Source organism: Arvicanthis niloticus, chromosome 15 (assembly GCF_011762505.2).
Source record: "Arvicanthis niloticus isolate mArvNil1 chromosome 15, mArvNil1.pat.X, whole genome shotgun sequence".
Lineage (NCBI taxonomy): Eukaryota > Metazoa > Chordata > Mammalia > Rodentia > Muridae > Arvicanthis > Arvicanthis niloticus.
The window spans coordinates 48338746-48352282 of record NC_047672.1 but is presented as its reverse complement, the minus strand read 5'-3'; positions in this window follow the sequence as shown (position 1 = coordinate 48352282).

Here is a 13537-nt window from a genome sequence, read left to right as displayed (position 1 = left end):
GAGGGCAACTGAGGAGGTACGGAGCTAAGAATATTGATAAGGGCACACTTTTCCAGGCTGGAGATAAGCAGCGCCCATATTGTGTCAAAAGTATAGTTAAAATTGAACGTGTGTGTGTGTGTGTGTGTGTGTGTGTGTGTGTGTGTGCGCGCGCGCGTGCGCGCGTGTGTCTGTGTGTGTGTCTTTTATCTATGGATTACAGGGAATCTGGGTGGAGGCTGGTAGCGTCCATTCCCAAAGTTTAGGGAGTGTAGCAAAAGCTACACGCAATAGGTTTGTTTGTTTGACCTGTTTTCTAAAGAGAGAGAGAGAGAGAGAAGGCATGGAGTTGGATGGATAGTGATGTGGGGGGACTTTGGAAGAAAATGGGAGAAGGGACCCATATTCAGAATATTTTTATGACTTTTCAATTTAAAAAGTTTAATTTTTAATTTTTGAAATTAAAATATCAATTTTATCAATTTTCTGGTTCACAGTTTTCAATTTGTAAAATAATTGTACATACAGTCTTATTATAGTCAAAATACTAGTTTTTTGAGTTGTTGAATGCATTTTAATTCATACTTTTTGAATTAATGTATTTTATTTACATAAAAATTTACATATTTACAATAACTTTTGAGTGTTTTCAAATGGGCTAGCAATATTTTCATTAGTATTAACTAACTAAATAATTTTATTTCCATCTACTAAAAGTCTTATAATAGTGTTTCATTTGTTACCATGTAACCAAGTTTGAAATATACTATATAACACTAACTGGATTTGCCAGCATTTGAGTGTTCAAGCACAACACATACTAGCTTATAATAGAAACTTAAAACTACAGTCCTGAAATTTAGAAAGCTATAAATTAAGAAATCTTAAACTAAAACTACCTAATATTTCTGGGGCATCTTATCTCTCCTATAACAAAAGATAGAATCTAGAAAATATTGTGGAAAAATTAAGAGTTTTAGGAAAGATTGTTATACAAAAAAGAAAAAGTTGTTAATCTTAAAGCCTATGGCATTTCAGGTGATTACTTTGTATTATTTCTCATAATTCAAAAGTATGGTTTTATAACTAAAAACTAATGATTTATGCACAATTAATCCCTAATTACAAAAAAATTAGCCTCGATTATTAATTGGATATACCAAATAGCCTATGTTAGTGGCCAATCAGTTTTTAAGTAATACAATAAGCAATATAAAATCAGCAATTTTCCTGATCTACTGTTTATCATAGACACTATATAATGAGCTTTCAGCTTCTATCTCAAAGCTTCCCAGTTGACCTAGAGTTTTGACTCTTAAAATTTACTTATAAAGGGAAGAAGAAACTACCTATGAACATTTTTTGAGTTTGTAGCATTACAAGTTTGATTTCAATAGACAAGATGAACATAGGAAAGTTTAAAAGCTCCATATCTGCCTGTATTTCCATAAAAACACTTTTATTAAAATGACAATATTTAACTGTTGTTTTGATTTTTTCAAAGACCTACTTTTAATATGGTTTCTTAAATGCTTTAACCTCCCTTCTATCCCACCATCCACCAGAGGTAGTGGAAAAGAAAGGTTATTAGGACACAGGGGAACTGAAGCAATTTAGAAATTGTTTTTTGGAGTAAATCCAATCTACATTATCAGGAAAACAGCAGTTCAGCTCACAGGATTCAGCAGCAGCAGCTGGATCCACTCACAAATACTTCATGAATATACCACCAGTTTAGCTCAGCAGTGTCAGTACAGAAAAAACAAATAAGCAGTGGTGGCACAACCCAGCAGAAACAGCTAGGCATCCACCGAATAGGCATGAGTCAGCAGGATCAGCTAAGACCAACAGGGATACCAGGAAAAGTTCTCTGCCACGTCTGTGTCAAGTACATAAAAATCAGCGAAGATTTGAGACCAACAATGTGCTGCAAAGCTAGCTATAAAGCTCCCATCACTGTCATTGAGTCCTACATATACTTTCTTCAAATATCACATGTCCTCCATGGGTCTTGCCTCACCATAGTATCTTGCCCCATTATCATGAGTCTGTGTCTTAGCAAAACTCCCACTTGAGTCTATCTCAGCTAACATCACTCTGCCAATTGACCCAAGTCCGCAGAAGCGGCAAGAAGCCACAGAACACCACCATAAGTTTTTCACGTGTTTCTCTTTGTGGAGTCACAACAAATGGAGCAGAGCTACACAGCATAAGGTGAACCAATATATGCACATTGCTAGGAAAGAATCCTGTATCAAGTGTTCTTTCGTGTGCTTGCTTTAGCAAAACATCTTTTCACCTGTATAGAATTCAGGAAAACACTCCTTCCCATATTTCCCCAGTAAAACTTCAAGCATCACAACTGACTTTCCAAAGAAACCATAAATTTCCACTTTATTTAACAATTCTTAAAAAGAAAAAAAAAGGTTTATTTTTTTTATAAACAAGCATTTATACTGTAAAAAGATATGGTAATGGTGAGATCAACAACAAAAAAATAGATAAAATATAGAAAAATATTTCAGCTTTATTTGAATTTATTAGGAAATATTTTATCTTTGAAATTAAAGATGACCCATAGTTGCACAAAGATATGTCAGAGTCTAGTGTTCACATATTTGTAGAGGAAAACTGACCTTGGAACCATTCTTTGAAGAAAGACTCGAAGGCCAGGGAGAGAGCTGGGTAAGATTTGTTTTGTTTTGCTGTGATTTTTTTTGTTGATTATTTTTTGTTTTTGTTTTCCTAAGCAGATAAATGAATTGTCGATCTCTAGTACTGTTCATACACTGAGGCTTTTTATTCAGTTTAGCAAATTAACCAAGGCTGAGAAGGAAACTTGAGGCATTTGTAGAAAACCACAGAGCTAGGAGAGCAAGTATTGATATCATCCTGCTATCTGCATAATCAGGTATTGTTTTTATCCCATTGTTCTACAAATTCAGGCCATTCACGGTACTTAGTGTGGTGATGCATAATTTTGCTACTAGTAAATGAGGGGCCTTTGCCAAGACTTTGTGTTTATGAGGCCATAAAAACCATTTCGACATTTTAGTGCCTTCCTATATACACACCACTCATCTGGAATGTAGTATCCGTCTTCCATAGCTCCGTGTTTATCTTCCTCAGGTGAGTGAAAGTTACAATGCCAAAGAAAGCAAAATTGGTGCTACTGCTGAGGCACAATTCAATTAGGAACTTCACCCGCATTTGAAGCTAATAGGATGTCTTAGACTTCAAATTCACATGTTATCCGTTATCATGTTATCGAGTTATCGAGTGCACATGTTATCGAGTGCACTGCTGTTTGGATGTCTTAGTTACGATTTATTACAGTGAAAAAGAAAACTGATAGAAGACAAGAGTTCTTTGGACACTTGCTTAGGGTTTCAGCGGGTTAAAGTTCATGATCATTGGGACAGGTCAAATGGCTGCAGGCAGGCATAATGTTGAATCAATACAGCAATAGCTGAGAGCTTACATCTGATCCACAAGCCTAAGGCAGAGACAGACAGATAGACAGACAGACAGACAGACAGACAGACAGACAGACACACATACATAGCAAGAGAGGGAGGGGAGGGGAGGCAGAGGGAGAGGCAGAGGGAGAGGCAGAGGGAGAGGCAGAGGGAGAGGCAGAGGGAGAGGCAGAGGGAGAGGCAGAGGGAGAGGCAGAGGGAGAGGAGAGAGAGGGAGAGAGGGAGGGAAGGAAGAAGGGAGGGAAGGAAGAAGGGAGGGAGAGAGATGGAGGGAGAGGGAGACGGAGACGGAGACAGAGACAGAAACAGAGACAGAGCAAGCATCTGGAATGAAATGGACTTTGGAAACCACACCACCCACAATAACACACCTCCTCCAATTGTCCACCCTTTATTATCCTTCTCAAGCAGTTCTACCAACTGAGGACCAGGAATTCCAATATTTGCCACCACATTGGATGACCTAAAAATGATCCCACAGGGAACCTGGCTGTTGTTAAACTACAACTAGAAACATTCCCTTTGTTGTTAAATCTATGGGTGGACTTCATTATGAATGCCAGCATCAGAATGAATCTATTATTTTCTTTTCCCGTAAAGCTATTTCATAAAACGAGTCAGAAGATCCTCTCATTTCTGTCATCGATCTTACAATTACAGTCAGTCTGGGTGATTTAAAAGCTTCCAGGAGGCACGCCCTTAGAAATCCACAACACAGATGCTGAAGCAGGAGAGTCATAAATTTGAGGTAACTCTATAAAAGAAAATGTATTTTGTAATTAATCCTGAGTTAGTTGAGCAAAGATAGTTCTGGAAGCTGAATCATCTTCCTGTGTTTCTGGAAGCAATAGTTAGAACCAATGAATCAGATAAGTTTATATTTTTCAATAATCATTGTTATAGTCAAATCCAGAATTTTCAGTTTCTTTTGCCTCAACCAAATTATTTTGGCAATTAAATTAATTTAAGGGTCAGTGAGTACCTATGTATGTATGGTCAGTACAAGGAGTTATAACATGTGAGTAAAAAAGCAAGGACACACCAGGCAGTGGTGGTGCACGCCTTTAATCCCAGCACTTGGGAGGCAAGGGGCAAGCAGATTTTTGAGTTCAAGGCCAGCCTGGTCTACAGGTCTACAGAGTGAGTTCTAGGACAGCCAGGACTACACAGAGAAACCCTGTCTCAAAAAACCAAAAAAAACAAATAAAAAACAAACAAAAAACAAAACAAAACAAAAAAAAAACCAACCAAGCAAAGACACTAATACTAAGAAATATATTTTTCATTTTGTCAAGGATCTCACTATCATAAAAGAATCAAAGGCATTAGTAGGTCACAATAAAGTTAGATTCTTTAATGTGTTTATTTATGAAAATGTTTCTGCCCAGTTCCTTCCCTGTCCTGAAAATAAAATCACGTTTATAGGTTACCAGGATTTTGTCACAAAACACTATTTCATTAATTTAATTGTCAGCTTAATACAAAAACAAAACTTCGAACTGACACAAAAAGACAACGGCCTTTTTCCCAACCTTTAGTCCACCTGTGCTGAGAAGCCAAAAGTCTTTGTGTATTTTCTCTATTTTTTTTTTTCCCAACTACCTTTCTAGGCTGCATGGTGCAGTAAGGGGACAGATACCAAGGAAGGAGACGGAAGAGGAGAGAAGTAGATGTCAATCCCAAGTGAGGCTAGTATTCTCTCAGTGATAGAAAGACACCCTCTGTGCCATGGGCAGAGAATTTATATGCCAATTTCTCAAATAGTCACCCCTTGTGAACTCTGAACTCTTTGACACAGCCATTCTTTAACTGCCAAGGTCCCAGTATGCCTCTGATGCCAAACCCTTGGAAATTATCAACCAACTGTTTTTATGTACATTTTTACACAGTATACATGTAATTATAGTTTAATCTCAATGCATCATTCCAGCCTTCTGTATTCAAGCAGAGAAATCTCAGTCGCTTATCATATATTGCAAACATTAATCTACATAACTCCAAAGAATACTATCAGGACCAATAAATAGACATGTGAAACAACTCCAACTTTATTTCGATTAATATTGTTCTCTTTTATAAAATAAATCTTCCTTCTTGGGAAGAGTGTGAAAATACCCATAAGCTGAACCAAAAAAAAAAAAAAAAAAATCATATCCGAAAGCTTCAGTATCCCCATCAAGTCTATCAAGTCTTTAGTTACTCCTCTATTTTTCCTCAGTAATAAATAAGCTAAGAATTGAAAAGTAGATCTTTACCATCTCCTTTCTATGTCTATATGATTCATACAGATCTCAGTGCGGAATGTACTGTCACAGGCATCTTTTTGGTTTTCATAGTTGAAACTCTACCACCCAAATATCCTGTTACACTATCTTAGAAAGAGTTATAAGCAGGACTGGGGATTTCTCAGTGGTTATAGCTCTTGCTGTACAAGCAAAAGGACCACTTTTCAGGTCTCCAGCATCCACACAACAGCTGGATGGGCATAGTGAGCCACCTGTAATTCCAGCCTCATTACACAGAGACCATGGATACCCAGAGCAGACTTGCTAATGACACTATCCCTGCCTGTCAGCTCTGGTTGAGACACTGTCTCAAATAATAGGTGGAAGAGTAATCAAGGAAGATTCATGGGATCAGTTTAGTGCCTTCACACACATACAAGCATACACACTAGCACACTCATGTGTATTCACACATGTGTAACCATCCAAATACACATCTCAAACAACACACATGTAGACATGGGAAGAATAAAGGACAGAAGAGAGACATGGAGGGATGGAAAACATTAAGAAGTTCAAGAATCTTAACCTTGGAAATACCCAAGAAACATATTGTAGTAGAATTAACACAGATTATACATTTAATTTAAGAAATACTAATTAACAATGACCTAAATTTTAATATAAAATGACTAATAACACTTATTTTTACAAGTCTGCATTTTTTCTTTAAAAACACTTTTGTATTTCAGATATTGTTCAATAGAGGAAATTAAAAGTTTAGCCATTTTTACAAATATTTAAATGATTTAGACTACCAAAGATTTGTCTCAGAATACTAAGTATTCAAGATAAGTTTCAATGGAATGAGGACTCTGTCATCGATATATCTTATTCCCTAATCAAGGCAGGGAAGACCTTCAAGCTGAGAATGGACTTAGGTGTCTAATCAGTGTCCAGATCACATGAAGGTTTTCAATAGGGTCTCTGCGACAAATGAAATAGATAGGAGGGAGCAAGGCTTGTTAAAAAACAGTGTTCTGGCTCCTTTCCTCCAAAACTTGAAGTTATTCATTCCTAAGATGGTGAGTTTGCTGCTATGAATTTAACATGTTTAAATTCATGTTATATACAATAAATCCTTGCTAGTTTATTGAGTGCTTAAAATGTTTATCATTTGATAGACTATATTTAAAAACTGTCTACTCTGTTGTTTGTATAGTTTTTTGTAATATCATTTAAATATTTGTAAAAGTGGCTAAACTCTTAATTTCTTCTAGTTAACAAACAAGCAAAATTATTTCAGTTGAATAATATTTAAAGTACAACTTAACATATTCAGCAGCAAGAAAAGGACCAGAGACACTCCCAGCCCTCCAAGCCAGCCTGTCTAGGGAGGGAACAAGACATAAGTAATGATGGCTAAATGAGGCACAAAGCTGGAGCCAGTGCCCTGAGTCGAAGGCTTAGCTCTAGCTTTTCATTGGGGACTGCTGCAACCTCTCTCCTGGTCCTGCCCCTGACTCCTAGGAGTACAGCTAGTTCAATTCTGGATTCATCTGCACGCCAGTCCTACACAGTCCAAATTCCTGAGTCCATCAGAGGACCTCATAGCATGTAATAGTCACCCTTAGAACTTGGACCTGCTGTCCTGTGCCAACCTATCCATGGACAAGACTACATATGGCATAAGGCTGTGGGTAAGACTGATGTATTCACTCCTTCTCACCAGGGTTTAATCCTGGGTCAATATACTTCATGTCCCTCCCAAGACATTTTGATGACTTGTTGCTTTTCCTTTTCTTTCCTTTTCCCCTCATAACATTACATGGGACCACAGTTTTTCCTCCCTCCACTCCTGCCACATCCATTAGCACCTCTTTTCTCCTCCAGATCCAATCCTCCTCCGTTTCCCTTCAGAAAAGAGCAGGTCTCCGAGGTATATCAACAAACATTGGGGTATGCTTAACAAGTTACAATTAGACTAGACACAACACCTGATATCAAGGTGGGATGAGAAACCCCAGTAGAAGGAGAAAGGTCCCAAGAGCAGACTAAAGAGTCAGAGACAGCCCCTCCCAATATTAGGCATTCTCATAAGAATACTAAGGTACCCAACCACAGCATATATGCAGATGACCTAGTGCAGACCCATGCAGGTCCGTTGATTGTCACTTCAGCCTCTGTGAGCCCCTATGAGTTCTGCTTAGTTGATTCCATTGGCTGTGTTCTTGTGGTGTCCTTGACCTTTTTGGTCCGTACAATCTTTCCTCTCTCTTCTATTACCTGTACTGCCGGTTCCCTAACCTCTGCCTAATGTTTGGTTGTGAGTCTTTACTACTGCTCCCTTTAGTTGTTGCATGAAGCCTCTTTGATGAAGATTGGGCTAGCCATCAATCTGTCAGTATAGCAGCATATCATTAGGAATCATTTCATTTATTTATTTATTTATTTATTTATTTATTTATTTATTTATTTTTGGTAGTCATGTTTGGTTCTACTCTAGGTCTCTACAGGTTATCCAGACTCCTGTTTCTGGCCATCCAGGCAATGTCAGGTGTGAACCTCAATTTGGAACAATCATTGGTTTGTCACTCCAACAAGAAATATACCACCATTATCCCAGCATATGCTGCAGGCAGGAAAATTGTAGGTCAAAGGTTTTGTGGCTAGGTTGGGATCACAGGAGTTGTTGCCTGGTTAGAGAAGAGAGCTGGTTCAGGCTTCATATCCCCCATTACTAAGAGTCTTCACTATGGTTTCTCTTGTAGATGCCAGGGAGTTCCCATGAAGTAGGTTTCACATTGCTCTGCCAATGCCCAAATTTCAGCCATCTCTCTCAGTACCCTCTACATATACAGAATGAGACACCATTTTATTGGTGTATAAGTCTACAATATTGTCATTCTATCTTCTCTCTCTCTCTCTCTCTCTCTCTCTCTCTCTCTCTCTCTCTCTTCTCCCTCTTTCATCTACTTTCTGTTCTATCTTTTTTTTTCTGTCTGCCCTTCTACGTGCTCATCCAACTTTAATACTTTCCTGACCATTCATTCTTGATTACTTATAACAACGATATGCTGAGTAATGTAACCTTATTTCTTTGATGAAAATACTCTCAGAGCTAAGTTACTAAGAGTCACTTGGGGCATTTTTCTACATTTGGAACATTTTTAATAACCTCAGATGGCAAAGGTGAAGCTAATTATGAACAAAATAGCACCGCAAAAATAGATACCAAAATCATGGTTTTCTCTACATGATAGTAGAGCTCTACTGTCTACTGAGCATAATACTAGGTTTCTTATGTTCCACTACAGGATAATTGGAACTGAGAATACACTCAAGCAGTCTAGGTTATGAACATTTTACCTGGGCATATCTTAGTCTGACTAGGTGTCTAGCTCACTCGTTACTGTTACTCTAAACTCCATCAAATACTGCCAGCTCTCCAATGGCAGCAACATTCCTGCTTCACTTTTTAGCATTGCTGATTTAAGTGGTCTGTCTGGCTACCCAGAAGTATTTGCTTCTGTGCATTATAAATGATTCCTGGTATCTTTTAAGTGGAAGAGAGTTAAAAGGGATTTTTATGGGGTTATGTTTTATTTATCTATATTTCCCAAACTGAAAGCAGTGGCATACATGATAATTTATTTACTGACATTTTATATTCTATTTTCTTTTTCTGCCTAATATATAAAGAAATGTACTTCACAGACCTAGGAGATTAGTTTCACATATAAGAGGAAGTGAGACATTTATCATAATGATTAAGGCTATTCATCCAAAATGTAAAAACAGGAGTAAATCTTAGAAAATGAAATACAACATACTGTATTGCACAAGGCTTAGGATGATCTTGGCCACAATCAGTTTAATTATAAAATGTTATTGAATTAAATTATGTAACAATTTCCCTTATGGTAAAAAGTTAACACTGTCCTCAGTTCTCTAATTATAGATAAAAAGCTGTGCAAAACAATTAAAAGAATCCACACAATTGGTTTAGGATTTGTCTATCCACAGTATGGTTATGCATGTAGAACAATTATAGCATAGTTTAAGCAAAGGCATTGGATAGAGGTTACAGGACCATCGCCATCTTCTGCATTCTGCTTATGGCCCTGATCTTATTTTCTTCTGCAGATTCAAAAAAAAAGAAAAAAAGAAAAAAGAAAAGAAAAAACCTACTTCCCTTCTCTTCTAGTGACTTCCTTTTATAAGCTATAAATTCTTCTGTGGCTTTGACTTTTCAAATTCCATTTTCATATCTACCCCATAATTTTTTCCTCTCCTTTTTTTCCTCACATAAGTCTGAAATAAGTAGCAGAAGAAATAGTCTTCCTCTTGGGGTTTGGGAACATAAGACATTTTGATACAGTGCTTGCCCACCACACACTAAAGTGTAGATTTAAATGCCTAATGGTGTAAGGTAGCATGATCTAAACTTCAAGGACATCCTTGGCTCTATGTGAAGTAGAACACAACCTGGGATAGGATGAAATCATTCTAGAGGGAAAAACTATACTCTGAAAATGTACATTCTTTGATCATTAGCATACAAAAGATCAGTGGCACTACTTTCGGTCATATGTTCTTTCCATTGGTCAATCATAGTGAAAAGACCTACAAGCAAGTAAGAAATGCTGGTAGCAGGAGAAGTAGTCTTCCCTGGGGAAGAGCATACCAACTGGTTATATAATACCAAGTGGCCATCCCTGAAACTTACACATAAACAACATTATATAGACTGAGATGGTTGTATTTATATAGTTAGGAATACATATGTGTATATATTTACCAATGTACATAAAACTAAAGAAAATAAAGCAATAAATTTGAAATAGAGAAAGGTAGGTACATATAGGAGAGGTTGAAGGAAGCAAGATGAAAGGGGAAATGATGGAATTGTACAATAACTTCAATTTTTAAGCAAGTTTGCAGAAGTGAAAGATATCTTATAGCAAGGCAATTAGTACCAATTGTGTGTCTGACACACATCTTCCGAATAACCACCTGATAGCACACTGGAAAGGGAGAGAGGAGTCCTCCATCTTCTTATTTTGTCAGCTTTTCAAACAAAGTCACCTTCTTTGCCTCCACCTTCTGTACCCAGACTTAGTGGACCTGATTTGCAGCGAGCAGAAGATGGGTTCAGTGCTGTGTCAATTAAAACAGAGTCAGAAGAAAAAATAGAGGCATAAGTTCTTCTGAAGGTGCAATACAATGCATCTCTAAATAACCTTAAGAATATGTAAGCTTTTACCATATTAATTAAGAATCCACGAAAGTTTGAAAGTAGTTCTTTTAATATGTTAATTATAGAAACAGTTGGCTAGGGGAAATGAATAAATACCTAAATAAATAAATAAATAAATAAATAAACCTGATTGTGAATAAATAAGGAGAAAGACAGAAGTTTAAAATCTTGGCTTCTCCTAATATGGCAACTGTTGAGACTATATATGTGCTAATGCCTACCTATCTTGGAATTTGTTGTTTTTTTTTTTTCTTCAGACAAGGAAAGAAAAGATAGGGGAAGAAAATCAGGAGTGTTACCTTGAAATGACGAGAAAGTTAATTAATCACCAACAGAACTGATGAGGTGCTAAATAATCAAATAAGCTGAAAAAAACACTGAACCTTAGAGGTACAATAGGGATATGAGACAGTGCAAGGTGGTCTTCTCTCAATCATATTTTTATAGGTTGCAATCAGATGGTTAAGGTCATATCTGACAATGCTGAAATAGTTGACACAGACCAAAACAAACAAACAAACAAACAAACAAACAAACTACTGCAGCTGCATGAGGGTTAGTAAGGATCATCACTGAATGCCTGGAGTACTAGATGTAAAAAATTGAAGTTTGCCTTTTTGAAAGATAGGATGCAGTTGTGTGAATAGGTGATATGTGTTTATTTAAGAATTTATGCCTATAGAAAATAATGTCCTACGTGGTTCTTGCAGCCTTCTCCAAACATTCACAAACCTTCTCTCATATTTCAACATATTTTAGACAAATCAATCCCAATTCTAATTATAGAAAAAAAAAAACACTTGAATACATTTAAAACTGTGAGTGACTGAGTTCTAGCTCCAGATATTCTGATATGTCTGGATGGGGGCTAGAATGTTTATAAAAGACTGTTGTATAGTTTCAATGTAATGGGTCAAAATCATGACCTTAAAAACTCAGAAGTTCAGTCTAAAGAGTAAATAATAGTATTATGTATACTTTTATTATTTTCATTAATAGTTTTAAATCTCAATTTTACTTAGGAAGTTACTATTCTTTACTTCTTTTGGACAAAATACACATATATATTTTATTACATAATCATTTGGGGTATATGTGTACTGGTTGTAAAAAATTGAAGTTTGTCCTTTTGACAACTTGTGCATTGTATATGTATGTAATGTTTAATATAAAATTTCTTTCTAATATTTTTGCCTTTGGATAGTATAATAATAAAAAACACAAAAGTGTATCAATATATGGAAATGGAATTTCATAAGGTAACATTGAATTAATAAATTTATCAGTTTCTGATAAAATGTACCTAGATTATTCATAACAGTTTTGTTTGTGACAGCTAAAATTAGAAATGATCAACCACCTCTCAACAGGTATATGAGTAAATAAACTGCATACACAGATGAAGAACAAACCACATGTTGTGTTTTGTTCACACACACATACACACACACTTACCTAATGTGGGAGAAGGCAGATCTGTGATGCTGGTGGAAGAGAGAAATGATAGCAAGTATATGGAAATGACAGGTATACACATCATTGTGATTATGATGAGGATTTCTATGTGTAGTGATGACTATAGCTACATGTCAAAACTTAGGTAAGTTGACCCATATGCAGCTTCTGGGGTAGGGGGAACCTCTAGAAAGTCCTAAAGACCTGGGATGTCAGAAGCGCCCAGGATTCAATGGGGATGACCTTAGCTAAAATGCCCAACAGTGGGGAGATGAAATTTGAAGAGACCACTTCCAGTAATCATACAAGGCCTTCAACAAGGGGATGGGGTCACCAACTCACCTTCAAAATTTCTGACCTAGAATTTTTCCTGTCTAAAAGAAATGCAGGGACAAAAAAGGAGTAGAAACTGAAGGAAAGGCCATCCAATGTCTGGCCCAACTTGAGATTCATCCCATGAGTAAGCACCAAACCCTGGCACTAATACTGATGCCATGTTGTGCTTGCAGACAGAAGCCTAGCATGACTGTCCTTTGAGAGGTTCTACCAGCAGCTGACTGAGACAGATGAAGATACAACCAAGTACTGGACTGAGGTCAAGGACTTCTATGGAAGAGTTAGGAGAAGGATTGAAAGAGGTGAAGGGGATGGCAACCTTGTAGGAAGACCCACACTGTCAATTAACCCGAACCCCTGGGAGCTCCCAGAAACTAAGCCACCAACCAAGAGCATACTTGGGCTGGTCCGAGCTTCCCCCTTCCTCATCCTGCTATATGTGTAACAAAGCACTGCCTTGTCAGCCCTCAGTGAAAGAGGATGTGCCTAATCCTGTAGAGACTTAATGTCCCAGGGAAGAGGGAAGAGTGAAGCAAGGAGGAAGCACCCTCTCAGAGGCAAAGGGGTAGGTAAGGGAATGAAGACCTCTGAGAGGGCGATGGGGAGAACTATTTGGAATGTAAATAAATAAAATAACTAACTAAAAAAAAATTTAAAAAATTGTACTTGAATGTATGCACTTTATCACGTGTAAATTGTGATACAATAAAGTTATGAAAATGAAATAGAAATATAGATTGAAAAACAACATATAAACTTTATGTTTAATTGTACCCACTGGTAATATTCCACGACACTGGAGA